At 35.8% G+C, this 7,406-nt stretch overlaps 1 pseudogene; it reads right to left on the reverse strand.

Moving 5' to 3' along the window:
* Nucleotides 1–215: 215 nt before the first annotated feature.
* Nucleotides 216–4,251, reverse strand: LOC147405901 (flavonoid 3'-monooxygenase pseudogene; annotated as a pseudogene).
* Nucleotides 4,252–7,406: the final 3,155 nt, after the last annotated feature.

A 7,406-nucleotide genomic window follows, 5' to 3' on the forward strand; every position in this document is an offset into this window, starting at 1 on the left:
CAATTTTGTTGATTATAAAAGTAAGGTTCTCGTACGTTTCACTTCTTCTAGCGAGAATGTGGCTTTGGAACAAAACACCAGTGAGATTGTCATTTGAAATTATTCTAAGATCTCGAACGTTGACGTTTTGGGCATTAAAATGAAAAGTTAGTTGAAATTGGAATTTCAGCAAATGATCATGAAATGGTGATTTACCCTTGGTATACAATAGTTTTATTAAAATTTGATTGAGTTCTAACTTCTAAGTGACCGTACGGTACACGTGGGAAGCCAACCTACAACGTGGATGGACAATTAATGGTGCAGCTCTTTGCAAGGTAAGTCCATATGACTCTTCCATGTTCAACTTCTCCGCCTTCTGTTCATCTGGTAGGGCCCAGTCAAATGCGTGGACCAATCTTGCGGTCAAGAATTGGACCATGCGAATGCCTAAGCTCATCCCAGCACATATCCTACGCCCTCCACCAAAAGGTATGATTTCGAAATCATTGCCTCGGACATCAATATGGGCTTGTTCGCTACCGGGTAGAAATCGTTCGGGTCGGAATTCGAGTGGTTCGGGCCATACTTTTGGGTCACGTCCAATAGCCCATACGTTGACTAGAAGAGTGGAGTTCTCGGGAATTATGTAACCGTTGATTTCACAGCTTTTGGTAGCCATTCGAGGTAGGGAGAGTGGGGTTGATGGGTGGAGTCGAAACGTTTCCTTGATGATGGCTTGCAAGTAGGTGAGTTGGCTAATATCTGACTCGGTCACTAGCCGATTCTTCCCTACAACCGAGTCGAGTTCTTGTTGGGCTCGAGCAAGGATGTTGGGGTGGCTTATGAGTTCCGCTAGGGCCCACTCCACGGTGCTTGATGATGTGTCAGTGCCAGCTACAAATAAATTCTACAATGTGGGAAATATAGAAATATTAGACTTAGGACATTGTTAGGGAACAAAGAAATACTTATGAAAAAGTCATTAACTTTTGAAGAATTTATCACTGTTCATTTTAATTACCAAAAACATGAATGATGAATGAATTCGGGGTTTTTTAAGTTACAATTTTACAGGTTTAAAGTGAAATAATCACTTAATTCTGAATTATTTTTTAACGAAAATGCAATTGTTCACATTTTGGTAATGTGAACCGGAATTGTAAATAACTCATTTTCAGCTCACGAAATAGTAATTCATCCTAGTAAAAAGATTTCTACTAGGTTTGTAAGTCCACACTTTGAGATGTACAATAATGCCAACCTTCATCTAATTAATTCTTCACGATATCATTTTGATACCTACTAAAGACTTTGATGCTAAAAGAAAATTTTATAAAATCACTTTTAAATTAAATAAAAGAACAAATTTTAAATATTTGGCATACTTACTTATGTGGATGTAGACATTATTGTCGAATCTAGTAAATTTACTCTATTATTTGTGTGGGTTTTTTTTTTTCTCCTCTATATCTTGTTGCGCTCAATCGTGAGAAAATTTCCATGTTCCCCAAACTATAATTCTAAATAAATCGTGATAATTTGACTTACCCATGTGGCATGCTCAATCGACACCCCCTAATGTGATAGGCTTGAGAATCGTAGATTTGCTATTTTTGGGATATATAATTACTGTTCCCCATAAAAAGGTGCAGTTTTGTATTCCGAGTAAAGCAAATCTACGATTTCCAAGCCTTTCACATCTTGAGTATGCCATGTGGGTAAGTCAAATTATCACGACTTGTTCTAAATTCTAATGATAGACATCTTCCATCCACCCTATACTCACACTATCAGACGCTTGCTCCTCCTAGTTATGCAAAGCATGAGATTTGTCACTATAAATGATCCCATTTTGTACCTTGACTAATAATCCACCCTCAATCCCTAGGGAAGCAAGCTTCTTACTCTCACTCAAACAAGATGGATTGGGTTTGATTAGATTGGATCCAAATGACCCAATCGGGTCCTAAGTGAGCCACATCTAACAAAAACAACATGATCTCAGTTGTAAAGAGGCACACCACACAATGTGAAAAAAGTCCAAATTTGATGGTTTTGGGCTGTCACATTTCATAAAATTCGATACACCAATAAGTTTAATTGGCATCAAATTTTTATTTTCAACAAGATGAAACTGTCAAATTAATGAAGGATGAGAGAAATTCGACAACTCTAAGCAATCAAATCTAGGAACATCAAGAATTTTGACGGTCTTGACAATAAAAAATTCATGTCAATTCGACCCCCTTATCTGTCAAATTTGGATTTTTTTTCTCATTGTGATGAGGAGGTGCTCACATGATTAGACTCCACTTGTATTTAAAGTACTCTAGATTCCGAAGAGTAACTATCAATTTAGTGAGAGAGATGATAAAGAAAGTTCAAAGGGAAAATTACTTAATATACCCTCTGGTAGAGACATTTCTAAATGCACCATAAATTTCTAGGTGGTATCTTAACAACCCAATTAGTAAAAAGTCTTCCATTGGCAAAGCCTCCTCACCTTAGAAAAATTGGAAACTAAAATTTTGGAGATTGAGATTCAAATTATCGAGATCAACAATTCAAATCATTTATCTCAACGATTCATGTTAAATGTCAAGATTGAATATTGGAGAAAAGGTTGACCTCAATGGTTTGAATTGTCGATTTTGACAAATTTGAATCATCAATCTCAACTATAAAAAATGGGGGTTTAGGAAGAAAAGTTTACTAACCAGACTATTAAGACATGGCCAAAAGATAATGGATATATTTAAGAAAGAAATACCTAAATTAGGGTTCCTTAAGTAATTTTTCCAAATTCAAAAAGTATGTGATGTAAGATTTTGGCAGATATAGCTTCAAAGTTAGGCAAACAAACTTCCACCTCGATTTCAAATTAATATGAATGGTTATTAAAGATTTTGAGAGTGATGTATGGTTTTGTTGGTGTGCCTACGTTGCTCATGAGGATACTTGGTTAATAGACCTCGACAAAAGCTAGACGTCAATAAAAGGACAAAGCCGTTTCAATTTTTGGTTTCTAGGTTTTTTTAGACAAAAAAGAATTTAAAGACAGTTGTTCTTAGCTGACTTCTTTTGGCACTACGTTGATGTGGCAGTATATTGAGAAGCATAACTTTTTTTCCTTGTGGTACAAGGAAAAAAAATCAACTATCTTCTGCACACTACCACGTCATTGCAATGTCGAAGGAAGTCAGTTCAGTATTTTTCAAAAGGTAAATTGATTTCTTTAGGTTCTCTTTTAAGTCGTATGACTTCAATATTAGAGTTTTTATTTTTATTTTTATTATGGTTTTCTCTTAAGCTTCTAGTTCTTGAAAGAATATATACTGACATGTTTGTTTCTTGGATTATCCTTTGAGGACAAGATTAAAATATATACTCTTGATCCTGAAAGTGATCACAAATAAATACATGTATCAGTAAGGCTAGCCTTACTAACTTAGTAAGATTTCAAATCTTACTAAGGGTCGTTTAACTCACCTTGTGGCATCCAAAAACTTGATCTAATGACACAAGGATGTAGAGGACAAAATTTTTTTGAACTAAAAAAAATAAAATAAAATAAAAATTATTTTTAGTGCTAAATTTTATGTTTTAATTTTGGTGATCCAAACCTGGGATCAAACCCCCAAAAATTATTTATTTATTTTTTATATGAGTTTTTCAATGAAATTTAAAGGCTAAGATTTGAAATCTTACCAACTAAGTTGGTAAGGAATCCTTTTGTTTTTATAGGAATATTTCCTTGAAGATCGGTAATCACGTTTATTTTTATTTAATACACTTTGCTTGCTTAGAATATATATAGATGAAAATGTTTCGCACCCTACTATTTACCCTATATTTTGCCCTACGTGTTTTGTCCAAAATGAGTTAGAAGTTTTGCAATGTGATGATTTTTTATGAGGATGATCTCTAAGGTTAGAAGATCATCCTCACCAAAAATCAGCTCATTCCGAAATTTCTAACCCCATATTTACAAGTTGAAGAATCATGGACCGTCCTTTTTTGTAAATCATTTTTTATAAGGTTAGAAGTTTTGGAATGGATTAAATTTTGGTGAGGATGATCTCTATAATAAATAAGACAAAATACGTAGGGTAAATAACAGGGTGCCGAACATGCCCATATATATATATATATATATATATATATATAATTGGTGAGAGATAAAATGAAAAATACCAGAAGTAAGGCTTTAATTTCAGTGTCTGTAATTTTTCCTCCTTCTTTGTTCGCATCCTCTTTCAACCCAATCATCGTACTCAACAAATCATTGTGGCTATGGACCCTAGAGAAAGAACAAGTGGCAATTATCCTTTAAAACCTAAGATAAGGATATGATCAGCACCTAGTCACCCAGTATCTCCATACATTTGAGTCCTTATTACAAGTCGGAAGTCAGATCGAGGACATTTTTGCCTCTAGGGTCCTTTCCAACCCCTCAGACAAGAAGTCCAAGAAACCCTTCATTTTCAAACCCAGCACCAACCACGTCTATATAGTCAACACATCCACCACTCCAGTTCAACCTCTAGCCCAAACTCAAGCTAATCCAGGTCAGACTTGAACTTCACTTCAATTTACCAATCTAGGGATGACTCTTATCGTAGTTTTTTAAAAATTATTGAAGAAAGGGCTTCTCTCCCCTCTCCAACCTTGACCTTTATCAAACCATCTACCAGTCTCGCACAACTCTAATATTTTCTACGAATTCCATCAAAACTTTGGCCATCATATTGATCAATGTAACATCCTCCGCCACACTATTCAAAATCTCATCAATAATAAAAGGGTCACCATCCCTATCCCAGCACCACCAAATGTCACCATTAATCCATTACCTGCCTATAAACCTTCATCAACCCTGAACATGATTTTCAATACCCAAATACCATTCGACCCTGTCTCTCTCATCCATCCAATCCATATTAAACCACCCAGTCACCATGTTGTCAAAATAGTTTTCACCGACGAGGTTTAAACTATAAGTTATAAGCCATTTGATCTGACCTTGGATGGGGCATACTATCTATCCCCACCTCATTATAATAGCCTCGCATTCACTAGTTACATACTCTTGACTTAAATGAACCCAAAATGCTCTATTTCTTTGATAGATGAAGACCCATACTTGTTGATTGAAGAAGATGAGCCTTTTTTCCTTTCCTGCAACGAAGTCAGATATGTGACTCGAGAGGAAAGAATCTTTAAGCCACTAGAACTCTGTGTCGACAATCCCACAACCTTAGAAAGAAAAAAGAAGATGATCCCATTAAAGAAATTATCGAAGAAGATAACTCTGTGATCAAGTAGTTAAAGAGATCAGGGGTCAATATCTTAGTTTGGGGTTTGCTCATGGTTTTCACTGCCCATAGGGAGGTCATTCTCAAAGCACTAGGCACAACCCAAGTCTCCCTCGATACTTCCACTGATCAGTTGGCTAGTATAGTAGGGGCAACTTATATGGAGAACATTTTGTCTTTCTCAGACTCAGACCTCCCGAAAGAATGAGCAAACCATACTAAGACATTGCATATTATAGTCGACTGCAACAGGATGAGGGGCTATCTGGTTTTAGTTGATAATAGGAGTATATTGAATATTTGTCCCTTGAAGACTACTACTTACCTTGATTTTAAAGTCAAAGATCTCAAGCCAACCAATCAAGGTATTAGGACATATGATAACACCAAGAGGAATGTACTAGGGATTTTGTACCTCCGATTATCCATAAGCATAGTTAAATTTTCTGTAGAATTTCAAGTCATTGACATCCAATCCTCTTTTAGTTTGCTATTAGGAAGATCGTGGCTACACCAGATCAAAGCCATACCCTCCACGCTATACCAAAAGGTCAAATTTATTAAAAATAGACTAGTGACTACCCTCCATGGAGATGCCAAGATTGTGGGGATTGTAAACAGTATCGAAGCCAAAAGTGAGTCGTTGCTTGAGATTCAACCAGAACAACAAGGGGTGAAGCTCAGCAGGTTCGAATTCGAGGAGATGTGCTCAATTCAATGGAACCACACCGTAAAGAAATATTTCCCTATCGGAAATATCTCTAATTGTTATATGGATAATATGTTCAAGAATAAGAGGTTTTTTCCTAGTATGGACCTAGGTCGTAGGTAACAAAGTATTAAAGAAGCACCAATAATCAAAGAAATCACCGGCACATTCGATTTAGGTTATAAACCTTCTAAGGAAGACTGGGCCCAATATTGGAAGACAAAACTAGACAAAACAAATACAAAAAGGTAATGACGCTCCACTAATCTGATTAAGATGAAGCCTTATCATAAGACCCTTAATGAATACTTCGTGAAAGTAGGAAAATATTTTTCTTATTGTGGTTTCCTATAGACATTCATTGATCACATCACGGGTACGCATCTACTAGGGTTTGAAATCTTCTTTAGCATGGATTGGCCTAAAAAGGAAGTAAATAAAGAGATTGAAGAAAGAAAAACTGAAGACTCGCAACTCAGTGTAGACTCTCTCAGTATTAATTAGTTGTTCATTAAAAATCACATTGTCTTAGTGTGTCAGTTGGGGATGGGATCCCAAATCCTTAGTCTGTAATCAAACGACCATATTGGGTTTCTTTCTAATTATCATGTAGTAAGTCTTGTACTTTGTGTTGAGACTAGTTTTGTCAGTCCTATTACGCCTGCTAAGCCAAATGTGTTTGATGAGTTTATTTTTGTTGAATCTATTGAGTCCGTTAAGTCTATAGTAAGTCCTATCACCCATCTCTTTTTAATTAAATAAAAGAAATTTCTGATTACCCTGTGCATAATAATAATTTAACTAATAATCTGACTTCAGAGGGAGAGTCTTCTGACGAAAAACCTCCCCCCGAACTAATTATATTACTTGAACAAGAAAATGACATCAGACTCGACCTCTAATAGAAGAAATAAATATTATCAACCTCGAAACAAAAGAAAACCCTCAAAAGATTCAGATTGGTGTGACCTTATCTCTCGATAAACGCAAGGAGATAATGGATTTTCTCATAAAGTTCAAAGACGTGTTCACGTAGTCTTACGAAGACAAGTCAGGAGTAAGTACAAACATTGTTCAACATCGGATTTCATTACATCCTGATGCTCGACCAGTTAAGTAGAAACTTCGATGTATCAAATCAGAATGGACTCTAAAAATCAAAGAGGATGTTACAAAGTAAATTAACGCTAGATTTTTTGAAGTAGTATAGTACCCTGAGTGGATTGCTAATGTAGTCCCAATTCCTAAAAAAGATGGAAAGATCAGAATGTGCATGGATTTTAGAGACCTGAACAAGGCAAGTCCAAAAGATAGTTTCCCTCTACCACACATAGATGTTTTAGTAAATAGTACAGTATGGCACGCTTTGATATAATCAGATAAAGATGGACCATCATGAT

This window comes from Akebia trifoliata, chromosome 3 (genome assembly GCF_017979445.1).
Source record: "Akebia trifoliata isolate Shusen 1 chromosome 3, ASM1797944v1, whole genome shotgun sequence".
NCBI lineage: Eukaryota > Viridiplantae > Streptophyta > Magnoliopsida > Ranunculales > Lardizabalaceae > Akebia > Akebia trifoliata.